We start from the raw sequence: 13066 nt of genomic DNA on the forward strand, positions 1-13066 counted from the left end.
GACAAACCATTTTCTTTGTAAGAGTTATCTCCCTATTCACTGTTTATCATCAGAGTGTATCTCCTTCGTAACAAAAAAAGATAGCGACAAAATTCTTTTTACAAATTGTTCGTTACATCCTCAGTAATTTTTGGCGTATTTGGATCGAAGCGATTCGATGAAATTTTATAGGAGTTATCTACCTTTACGGAATAAATTTGTTCGTATGTTTTTTTAACTCATAAACCGTTAACCGTATAACCCTGGAATGTTTTAAATTGAGTCCCATGGGTCCTTACTTAGAAAATGAGGTCAAGGTCAAAGGTCAAGGTCAAGTTCTCAATAGTGACTTTTGCTTGTTTTTGCATTTTCTCCGACACTTTGAGAGATACATATAAAAGAACAAGTGCAAAATGTCTGCTTTATTGTAATGAAGATATGCTACATTTATTCTTATACAATTAAATGGCATCTTATAGGAGTTGGTGCCCCTGGAATGTCTTGATATGAGGTTATTTAATTATAACTTCAATTAAGTTCATTATAAAGACATTTGACCTTATACAAAAGGTTAAGTGACAAATGACCTTGAAAAATGGCTACCGGAAGTGACCTTTAGAAAACCGGAAAAAGCTTTTTTTGCAATTTTTTCACATAAAAGTACCCAGAATCCATATATTTTGTCATATAGATACATGAACAGATTACTGAAGACTAAAAATGACTTCCAACAAACCGGAAGTGGCCAATTATCTCCTATTCTACATACAAAAGTATATAGAAACTATATATTTTTGGAATCAGTGTGAAAGAGGCTATCATATGAGACCGGAAGTGACATTCATTTCACCGGAAGTAGTATGTTATCTCCCTTATATCACTCATTAATATAATTAAACCATTATACATCGCATCAGTATGAAGAAACTACCTTCTTATCCAAATTTCTTTGCTGTGGAAAGACTTTCAATTGTTCTCTGAACAATTGGTTTTTAATTATTATTGAATTTGTGCTGAAAGTCTGTAACATGAAGGTTTTACTACATAAGTACCACATAAAATTAACATTATCAATATACTAAGATAATGAGACCATGGTCACAGGAACAAGGCAGGACTGACATGTACACCTTACAATCATTCCATACACCAAATATAGTTGACATAGTTGTTTCTTATACATGTGTTATAGTATCTGATAAACTGACAACATTACCATTGATACTTAGCAATGCCGTATGAACCATGAAAATGATGTCACTTATTGCTATCAATATTTGAAAAACCAACAAAAACACCAAAAACCTAGCTTTCATGGACCAATAATTCATTAAAATGAGGTTACGGTCAGATGATAACGAGATGTACACCTAAGCATTGGGCTAGATTTTCTTAAGTTTATTGATTAAACTTTGATTTTCAGAATCCCTATACAACTTCGCACATTCTAATAAATGGTATTTAATTTTTTTCAAGAGCAAACCTGTCAAGAATATTTCTTACTTTACAAACCAACATGTACAACTTATATATATTCATTCCATTCACCAAATAATTAGTTGACCTATAATTACTTATAAATTAAGTACTTTAAAAACAGATCAAAGCTCAAAAACTGAACACTGACCAAGGCACCATGGAAATGAGGTCAAGGTAAGATGAAACCTTCCAGACTGACATGTACCCCTTACAATCATGCTATACACCACATATAGTTGACACACTAACTTTAAACTTGATCACAATCATCCATGAAATGAGGTGAATCCCGTCTACATGTAGACATTGCTAGGATTCATATACACATGTACCAAATATAGGTATCCTACTACTCATATCTATAAGTCATGTACATGTATGTGAAAATTTCACGTGTTGACAAAAAATTTTTTTTTCAAAAAGATGCTGAATCATGAAAATAAGGTCAAGGTCAATAGACATATGAAAGACTTAAATTTCGTAACATAAGTAAACTGCATACAAGGTATGAAGCATCCAGGTCTTCTACCTTTTGAAAATAAATAAAAAAGCTTTACGCCAAAGGTTTATACCACCCCAGAAAGTTATATCTATGTCTGTGTCGAATTCAGTCGATTCAATTAGTTTATGAGAACGATTTGAACTGATTTAGTCATTAAAGACACTCAAATTCAAGCTTAAATATGAAAAATCTGTCAAATATGCCATTAAATGTCACTTTTCGGATGGTTTTTGTTAAAACCGAAAGTGGCTGCTTTCATGTTGACAGTGTCAACCTTTGTATACATGCAATGTATTATCATCAAATACAAGAAAATTTAAATACTAAGACTGAACACTAATGCAGTCATTTCCATTTAAGACAGAAACCGTCTACAAATTAGCTCAAATGACAAAATTGTGAAGATTTCAGTAATTTTACTTAACTTTGTGATGCTAGTATCCATATTTGAGCATTGTATTGTCAAAAACAAGTCCATATTCATGTAACAGAAGTGTTCTAATTACTGTGGTTATTGGGTAACCTTTGTGCTATTATATATATAATACCTATTGCATGACCAGTTTAAACAATCTCAATACAATTTGTCCATTTCAATTGTACAAAAGGTACTGACACCTTACTTATTAACGAAAAAGGTTTAAACCCCATTGGATAAAATTCTACCAACTCGCCCCACTTATAAAAATACCTTGCTTCCTTTAAATATGTTAAATTACTGATAGTTGGTATCCAGTCGTCCTGGTGTAGTGGTATGTGTTGTAGGTTGATATGTTAAAGGTCTTGAGTTCGAATCTCAGCATATACACTAGATTTTTTTCTACGTAAATTTTAATAGATAGTCTTATCCGTTTAATTATTTATAAGTTTTATAGTGGATATGACATTCCCGCCAAAATGTTACAGAACAAAGGAAAGCATGCAAAACAAAGAAACTCAAAACTGGGGTGATCTGTTAGAACAAAGGAGCTGAGATGTAACCTGTTGATATTAGCTCTCACAATACCTATTGTACAATTCAAATGGACAAATTGTATTGACATTTTTTAAACCGGTCAGGCAATTGGTATTATGATAGCACACAGGTTACGGGTTAACACAGTAAAACCTTTCCATCATTATTTAAAGCATGTTTTCAATATAAATATCCTTTCAGATAATAAATTAATGGTTAACAACATTATAGTTAAATATAAATAGACTGATGTTGAAATTGAGGGGTGTAACGTGTACGAATCGTCTGCTCCAGGTAATGGAAAATTTGAAACTTTGACCTAGATGGTAAACGATTATTTCTTTTCTCTATATTGTTGTTAATTATATAAAGCATTCAGAAAATTAGTTTATACAAAATAACAAACAAACCTGGCACAAATTTTTCAAACCATCTACAAAAGATTTTTTAAATTAGTTATATCTCTTTGTATAGAAATATGGATTAACATAGTACTCTAACATTAAATATATAGATATGGATTTGTTTTGTGGATCATCAATCTGGACTAAATCATCAGACCGGAACAAAACTCGAAGTCGATCTATAAGTTGTCATGATAAAACTATAAAATAAATAGTAAATTTTAATCATTAAGAACGAAGAAAAAAAGTGTGGAAAACTGATTTGCCGGACTGACGGATGGACAGACAGACAGACAGACAGACAGACAGACAGACAGACAGACAGACGGATAGAGTGCAAACCTAAAGTCCCCTTCGACTTCGTCGGTTGAGGAATAATAAAGGGACATTATATTAATAAAGGGGCATAACTAAAGAACGGTAAAAGTGAAGGCACCCTATTTCAAACTTAATCTGTATTATGTGGTAATTAGCATTTTGTATAAGTTTCATAATACTTGGTTTAAGCAAACTAAAGTTAGAAATTGGAAACCAACTTTGGGACGTATGGATGTACTAACAGACAAACAGACAGGCAAGGGTAAAATTAATACCTCCTCTCTAACAGCAGGTGCATGAAAATACACCAATAATAGAGCTATGGTGTAGGAGTTAGTGCATCAGACTACCAACACAAGGTCCGACTCCTGGGAGAAAATTTGAATTTCCGGCCCTCCCTTGACACCATTAGCGAGTATGGTCTTGAGGAAACAACGATAGTCAGAAGGGGATGATAAATGACTGACCCGTGCTAGGAGAGAGTTATATCTCTTGCATGTAAAAGACAGCCATGTGGATTTCGAAAAGAGTAGGCTAATGCAGCTATAAGGCAACACGCGCACCCACGTACTGGAAAGGGTCTAATATAAGTTGCAATAACTTGTTTCCCAATCAACTATATATAAACATGTTTAAATTAACAAGTGTTAAATAAAGTGCACATGTAAATTGAATAAAAACTTGATAAAAATCGTATTTTCATGATTCTAGCTAAAAAAATGTAATTATAAGTAGTGAATGCTTCTTTTTGTAACTTCATAGCCTTAGGGTTGTAAAAGTGATCTTAAATTAAAAGGATCTTATGCATATTAAGGTTTCAAATATAAATACGAGACCACTGTCTCTGAAAAGGGGGAGGGGGCAAAACAGTTGTTAGTTTAAACATGTGTATATATAGTGGATTCGGAAACCAGTTATTGTTACTTATATTAATCCCTTTCCACTACGTGGGTGCGCGTGCTGCCTTGTAGCTGCATTAGCCTACTCCTACGCCTAATCCACATGGGTGTCTTATACATGCAAGAGATATGACTCTCTCCTAACACGGGTCAGTCATTAATCATCCCCTTCTGACGGACTATCATTGTTTCCTCAAGACCATACTCGCAAATGGTGTCAAGGGAGGGCGGAAAATTCAGGTGAACAGTAAAATCAATAGTCAAGTGTTTTATGTGTTTTAACATTATTTGCGCTGAGGTGTTTTCTTGGTTCATTGAATTGGAGACAATCAGTCCTGCTGTTTATCATGCACTTGACATGTGTTTTTTTTCATTTCACCTCTGAACACGCGTAGGAGACTAATTTTGACCCAAGAAAATTTAAAAAAATCACGCTATACGTTATTTCGTCTGCTGAATTAAGTGAATGTTTACAGTCTTTGTGTCATTGCCCATCTCTGTTCCGCCATTCAACACCATGGTGATTTGTCATGATGATTCTATTAAAAGAAATGTCCATATAATGATTTCATTAAACCACAAATGTGTGACATGTTCGGGCATTCATGTAAACATGGTAATCTGACATTCTCTGTATCAACTTTACGATGATCAACAGGAATGGAATCTTTAATAAATTGTTCAAATTCTAAAGAATTTATTTGGGATCTCATTACTAGACATCCAAATTTAAAAAAATTAAGCACTGCTCGTGTTTCAACAATAATATACTATATAATAATTTCTGTTTGACCATCCGACTGTCGGACTTATGGACTGTTAAAATTTCCGGGTGTCAGATTACAGCTTGTAAGCCCCCATTTAAAAAGAAAATTAATCAGTTTGAGGGTTTTTAAATTTAACAACTAGAAACTTACCTTTTAAAACATGTTCAGCAAATTGTTTGTGGTTCACATACTGACTTGCAATTGGCACAAACTGTGTAACATTGTCAGTGAGAACTTGGTCCTTAGATTGATGTAGGTCAGGTGTGTTATGAGTTAAAGTATATTCAAGTCCCTAATTTCCACTATCTGTAATTTCTTGCCATGATTCAAGTGATGTAGTGTTTTGAATCACTTCATTTTCAACTAGAACATAACATGGATTGTTTTTATTGTCATTTAAAGGTTCGTCCTTCTTATTTGCCACAACATTTTGTAATCTAACACTAGGTTGAACACAATCTTCTATGCTGCTTTCAACATCACGGTTCGGGTTAAAACATGCTGCTGCCCTGGCCATTTTAGACCTGGAAAATACAACATGAAAATTAGCATAAGTTGTTTTTGAAAATTTGGAAAAGAATTTTATTGAACCAATTACTAGTAGTGTCTTCTTTATGGGCCCTGTAATTTGGGAAATAAAAATATTCTATTCTATAATATTAAATTAAAAGAGCAGGTAGACACATTAACCAATCTGAATAAATAATCTAATTTATATGATAAAATTTAAGTATGATTATTGCAAACAAATGATTTTTCTCTAAATAAATTGCCTAAAACAAATAGATGACAAGGAAACACTATTTAAAAAATATAACAACGACCTATAGTGAGAGGGAATGTCTTCAGCTTTTTAAATTTTTTGAGAATAAACAGCTGCGCCATGAGCGCATGATACGCCCGATGTCTTGTGTGGAAGTTTAATGCAATAGTCATAAATAGTTTCTGAGAAAGTTTTAAGCAATAACCATTTACTGTTTTTGAGACACTGCGGGACATGTGAACACCCCTCCTTTTTTTTTTTTTTTTTTTACAAAAAACTTAATATCACTAAAATAAATTTTGAATCAAACCAAAAAATATACAGATATTTAGATTAATATAACAAAGAAGTGTGTTTAGTTTCAACATCCCCTTTTTTACAAAATACTCATTAACTCAAAAATGAAATTTTGAATCATCACCAAAAAGTATACAGATCTTAAGATTAAAATAACAAAGAACTGTGTAAAGTTTAAAGCAATATTAATAAATCGTTTTTGAGATACAGCACGACATGTAAAAAAAACTTCCCCCTTTTTTACAAAATACTTAATAACTCAAAAATAGAATTTTGAATCATCACCAAAAAGTATACAGATATTAAGATTAATATAACTAAAAAGAGTGTAAAGTTTTAATCAATAATTAAGAATCGTTTTTGAGATACGGTGCGACATGTGAAAAAAAAACACTCCTGTTTTAGTTACAAAGTGCCGTAACTCAAAAAGTTTAAATCTTATTTTCACCAAAAAATATACAGATCATTTGACTATCATAAGAAAAAACTATATTAAGTTTCATGAAATTTGGATAAGTCGTTCTCAAGTTACGGTGCCAGATGTTTACGCCGGATAGACAGACGGACAGACGAACGGACAGAAGGACGGACACCGGACATTTGTATACCATAATACGTCCCGTCAAAATTTTGAGGGGCGTATAAAAACTAGGAAAAATAAATATAAACAGTTCCGTAAAAATCTTATTGTTCAGTTAGACAACATGATAGAATTAGCAATCCATCCCAATATTGGGTCTTACTTAACAGTCTCTCAATTATGAATTCTCTATGACAGAAGATATATCAGACTCATATGTAATGATATTGGGTTTGAGCGGTACTATGGGTATGAAAGCTTGCTTGTTGAATGCAGAAAGCGGGAAAGAAATGGAGGCTGACATGTGGTTACAAAGCTTAGACTGTGAAAGACATAGATCATTAAGTAAGCATGCATTTCGCCAATAGGAAGCGATATCTTAATTGGAATGGACTTATTGAAAGAAGTAGATGGTATAATAATGGCCAGACAAAGTTATCTGCTGTTAAAAGATGATATTATTCCAGGACGGTATCGAAAAGAAACTAATTACCAAATATCTAGAGTCACGGTTGCAATAGAAACCACTTTGTAGCCCATGGCAGAGACAAATGTGATTTGAAGGGTAGGCTGTCCAAAAGAAAGTGGTTGTTGGTGTTTTGGACCCGGTATCATTATAAAACGGTTGCCACACTGGAATGGTTTTAGTGGAAATGAAAGAAAGAATACCAATCAGAATTATCAATCCAACAAAACAGAAAATTATGCTGTCATCTGGAACTTATCTGAGAAATCTTGTAGAAGTGGACATTGACAGTGGGGATCCTGATACAGACAACAGAGACATCAAAATACCTGATTATACAGACAGTTTGCCAAAATATTTAGGACCTATTAAGGATTCAACAGGAGACAACCTTACATCTCACCAGATACAAAAGGTTGCAAGACTGTTTATGGAATTCAAAAACATATTTGATAGAATGATGAAGGTCTTGGTTGCATTTTTGGTATTCACCACCAAATAAAGACTGGCGAAGCTTGGCCAATTCGTCAGTCCCTCAGACGTACTCCATTAGGATTTCAACATTAAGAAAAAGCGCATCTCGATAAGCTACTCCAAAGCGAAACAGTTGTACCGTCTCACTCTGAATGGTCAGTACCAGTTGTTCTTGTGAAGAAAAAAGATGGAGATAAAAGATGGTGCATTGACTAAAGGAAAATCAACGCAGTAACCAGCAAAGATTCGTATCCTCTTCCGAATATCGAAGAATGTTTGGAAACTTTTGCAGGAGCGAGTTTATTTTCGACACTGGACCTTCAGAGCAGGTACCATCAAATAGGAGTTGCACCCGAGGATCGATGCAAAACAGCATTCACAACTCGTTACGGACTGTTTGAATACACTCGAATGCCGTTTGGGCTATGTGGAGCACCAGGAACATTTCAACGGGTAATGGAATTAGTCCTGCGAGGTCTGCAGTGGGAAATGGTTTTTATAATATACCTTGACAATGTGATGATATCCAGTCCGGATTTTGAATCTCACATAAGTTACCTTACTCATGTATTTGAATGATTTAATAATCATGGTCTCAAACTCAAACCCATCAAATGTAAACGGTTTCAAAAGAGAGTTCTGTTTCTGGGACACTATGTCAGTGCAAGGTATAGTGACAAATTCTGGACTGACCGATACTGTTTAAGATTGGCCAGTTCTCTCCAATGTTAAGGAGCTTCAAACATTTTTAGGACTGACCAACTACTACCGACGATTTATTTCCAAATATGCTGACATAACGGATCTCTTGTACCGTTTACTATCCAAAGGATGTACGTTTACATGGGGACAGACCAACAGCTGTCATTCGACTCGCTAAAGACTTTCCTAACGTCGACGCCTAATCTAGCTTATCCACTTCCGGAACAGACATTTATTTTTGACACAGACGCATCAAACACTTCAATTGGAGCTGTTCTGTCACAGATACATGAAGGTATTGAAAGAGTTATAATAACATTAACGGTGCCAATTTCCTGCACCAGATGCGCATTTCGACAATACATGTCTCTTCAGTGATAATCGTGGCCAAAATATTTAAAATCCAAAGCTTATATAAAGATGAAGAGCTATAATTCAAAAGATCCTAAAAGTATAGCCAAATTCTTGAAAGGAATCAGAGCTTTGCATGAGGGAGATACATTCCTTAATTTATAATAATTTCTAACATTTTGTAACAGCTTTTTATAAGCTACGCAAACCGACGTTTAAGTCCTGCTCAGGAGGAATATTGTGTGACTTGTAAGGAGCTTCTTGCCGTGGTATCTTTTGCAGACAAATTCAAGCATTATTTACTTGGACAAAGATTCCCTTTGAGGACAGATCATATCTCACTTACTTGGGTCTACCGTTTCAAGAGCCCATAGGGTCAACTTGCCCACTGGCTAGAACAGCTCAGTCAATTTGACATGTTATTCCAGCATCGAATTGGAAAAGACCACTGCAACGCTGACGCACTATTCCGATATCCAGAGACAAGTCATGTTTGTGACTGCTACAAAGCAGGAATGGACCCGCTAACATTGGCATGCAATGGCTGCTAACACTGCAGCAAACTGCACACACAATGGGAAAATTTTGAAGCAGACGTTGATGGTGTCCTTCCAATAGCCACGAGAAAAACAGTTAATCCAAATGATAACACAGATAGTCATTGTACATGGATAGAGGGTTATTCGCGCATGCAACTTCAAGAGGAACAACTTAAAGATTCAGTCACTAAGAACTTAATTGAATTGATGAAACACGGACCTCCAGAACGCAACTACATAGTTAAAGAGTGTGTGCAGTTTACAAGAAAAGCACGATAGCTAGCCGTGCACCAATGCAAACTTATCAGACTGACTCACCAATGGACAGAATACAGCTAGATATTCTCGGACCCTTACCCAAATCCCGCCGAGGAAGTTAATATGTCTTAGTTCTTCTGACCAGTTCACAAAATGGACAGAAGCCTTTCCGTTTGCAGAAACAGTGGTCAGAGGATTCTTCTCTCGAGCTCGTTTTGGAATACCATTAGAAGTCCACACGGACCAAGGTAAAAATTTCGATTGTGGCTGAATGCGACGACTAAGACAACTACTTGGATTGGCAAAAACAAAAACAACACCTTACCACCCTAGTTCAAATGGGCTAGTTGAAATATTTAACAGGACCTTGTACAAATGATGAGATGTTTTGTCAGTCTAAGTCAAAATAATTGGGATGAACATCTGAAAAAAGTAAAATCACAAAAATACTGAACTTAGAGGAAAATCAATTCGGAAAGTCCATTATCACATAGCAAAATCAAATAAACAAAACGCATCAAAAACGAATGGACAAGAACTGTCATATTCCTGACTTGGTACGGGCATTTTCAAATGTAGAAAATGGTGGATTAAACCTGGTTTTAAAGCGCTAACCCTATCACTTTGATGACAGTCTCATCAAATTCCGTTATATTTACATTGATGCGTTAACTAAACAGACACAATAAATAAAATAGTCAAAATATGGGTGCATCAGTCATCATCGTATAACAATTTTGAAAGGAACTATTGAACAGAACACAAAAACATCTATCTACAAACACATTCATTGATTTGTGTGTCTGACGTCAGAAAATTTTATACGTCACATAGATTTGTCGTTCAATGTGTATATACACAATTTTAAAATTTACATAGGCAATGTTAGCATGTAGGGCTAAAAAATCAAAAGTATGTAAGAATAAATTTCAGAAATAGACCGAGATTGAAAATAGTCCAAAAGTTATATATAGAATTTATAAGAATTTATTAACAGGTGTATATCGGAGTACACCTCACACAAGCACTAGACTGACACCTAACATACTTTTGTTGGGCCGTGTGGTACATCTCCTGTAAGAACTTATTTTTGGAATGCAAGAGAAATGAAATGGTGACTATGAAGACTATGTTGATATATTATCTTCTTCTTTACAGAAATACCACGAGTTTGCAAGAAAGTCCTTAAAGAAATCATCAGAACATCAGAAACGACTACATAATCTCAGAAAACATGAGCATACGTTTGAAACAGGAGATCTTGTCTACGCTATAGATACGGCAAAGAAAATAGGGAAAAGCCCAAAGCTCCAAGCTCAATGGAAAGGACCTTATGTGGTGAGAAACGTTAAGATTAAAGTTTTATATGAAATCGGTAATCAAAAGACTACCACTGTGCTGCACCATGATAGAATTAAGCCAGCTATATTGGATTCAGTACCTCTATAGATAAATAGCCAGCAAAAAAAACTTAAAAACATTGAAGCAGATGTGCTTGATATCTCAGAAGTGGAAACTTGCCTATAAGAAATTCTTGAAGATGAAGTATCAGACTTGGATGAGGTTAGCGTGAATGATTCAAATGTGTCACCTGGGCCGAGGACAGAGGATCCAGATTCGGTTGGGACTATGAATGAGAACGATAGGCAATCACATGAATTGGTTGACGTAATTTCAGATGAGTATGATGATGCGTTTACTGATGATGAACCTGACAGTTTAAGGAAAGAGAATTTAGGATTACAAGATAAAACCATCATTTCATTTGATCAGATCATACACAGTTTGGATCCGAAAATTCAATCCCGGATTCAAAAATACAAAATGCCGAAACAGAACAAAAGGAGATTATATCACTTGATTCGGGGGACACTGAGTCCAGTCTCAAGTGGTAGTAAGGCAAATGTAATCGTAACCAAGTTGACAGAGTCTCTTAATGGTGCCATATTTCCAAAGATTTCAACTAAGACGGATGACAGTTCAGATTCCAGTGAGTATTAAATGAGTTAACCAACTTACAATTAGACTGACCATGAACTTGAAATAGAAAAAGGGAAGACATAACGTAATACACCACTTACAAAAGATTGTGTAAATTATGGATTAATGACAGTGTTGATGATGAAATTCATTTTCCTCTTCAATGTCCATCGAGATCACTTAAAACTGAAAGGTCCAGTTTCATTTTAGATTTATCCTCTAAATTTTCTAATTTTAAAACTCTAAATGACCAATCAAAATTTGAAAGGTTGATGTCTAATAATGCTAATGAAGATCCATTTGTTAATAGCATAATGATGGATCTTCATTAACTTGTGTTCACTCACTCATTATCTTTGAGAATATATACTGTGTTTGTTGTCTCCCTTCTCCTATATAGTTTTTGTTAAATTATTGGCATGTATTGTAATTTCAAATAGTTCAATAAAAAGGTCACCACATTTTATTATTTGTCTTTAATTTAAACTGTAATTGTACTGCTCCTCGGAGCGTCTTGGTTGACAAATAAAAATTGTTGTTGTTGTTGTTCTAGAACCAGGAAATAAAAATAAAAAAAAAACAAATTATCTTGCAATGGAACAGGTGAAACTAATATTATGATATCAAAGATCAAAAGATCAACGCGTTTCTTACTTTGTGTAAACCTGATTTACTCTCTTCTGTTCCGGTCAGTCTATAGACTTCTACTGAAAATAAAATATACGAAGACTCTACTTTCGTTTTTAAAAAAGATGTAGCCTAAATGATATGAGTTAGAACCAAAATTTTCAATAAATACATCTACAAAGAAGTACTTAAATAAACTGAGTGTCAATATGTTAACCGACCTTGAATCTAAAATTGGTGACTGTCAAGGCAGAAATCGTCAAAAGTGATTGTGCATTTAGGAAATGTTAACAAATATTAACCACACACCAGAAGTCGCTATGCCGGGGATTATTAATTTATATTAATTAGTAAATAGTTCCAGGCCATGCCAACGTCGAAGAATTGTAGAAGAAATTGTCTCCGTTGAAATTGTTCAAACATCCCATAGGGAAAGTTCAAGGATGATTAATATTATTGACCATGTAGTATATGGCTGTGTTCTAAGCTACATGTACATGCAAGTCATAAATAATCATAATTTGTTGAATGAAATCAAATCTTAAACTACTATAATAATGGGTGCCGTAGGTTTGTCTGCTATATATATATCGGAATTTTTAGAAATGATTTCTTGACACGATTTTTTTGGTTCATAATTGTAAAAAAATACCAAATAAAAGGACAATTTAGTCTAAGATGAGTAATAACATGAATAACTATTCTACTGCAGTGGTGGACACGGAA

General features: G+C 34.3%; 1 protein-coding gene across 1 annotated transcript in view; it reads right to left on the reverse strand.

Annotated features, from left to right (window-relative positions):
* Positions 1 to 12471, reverse strand: part of LOC143085607 (uncharacterized) — a 25539-nt gene extending 13068 nt beyond the window's left edge. The window contains exons 1-2 of the mRNA XM_076262067.1: positions 12368 to 12471; positions 5454 to 5827 (exon numbers count right to left, since the gene is read on the reverse strand). The gene's annotated coding sequence lies outside the window, so the exon portion shown is untranslated. The remainder of the gene's footprint in view (positions 1 to 5453; positions 5828 to 12367) is intronic.
* Positions 12472 to 13066: the final 595 nt, after the last annotated feature.

The sequence above is a fragment of the Mytilus galloprovincialis genome, chromosome 8, assembly GCF_965363235.1.
Source record: "Mytilus galloprovincialis chromosome 8, xbMytGall1.hap1.1, whole genome shotgun sequence".
In the NCBI taxonomy this organism is placed as follows: domain Eukaryota; kingdom Metazoa; phylum Mollusca; class Bivalvia; order Mytilida; family Mytilidae; genus Mytilus; species Mytilus galloprovincialis.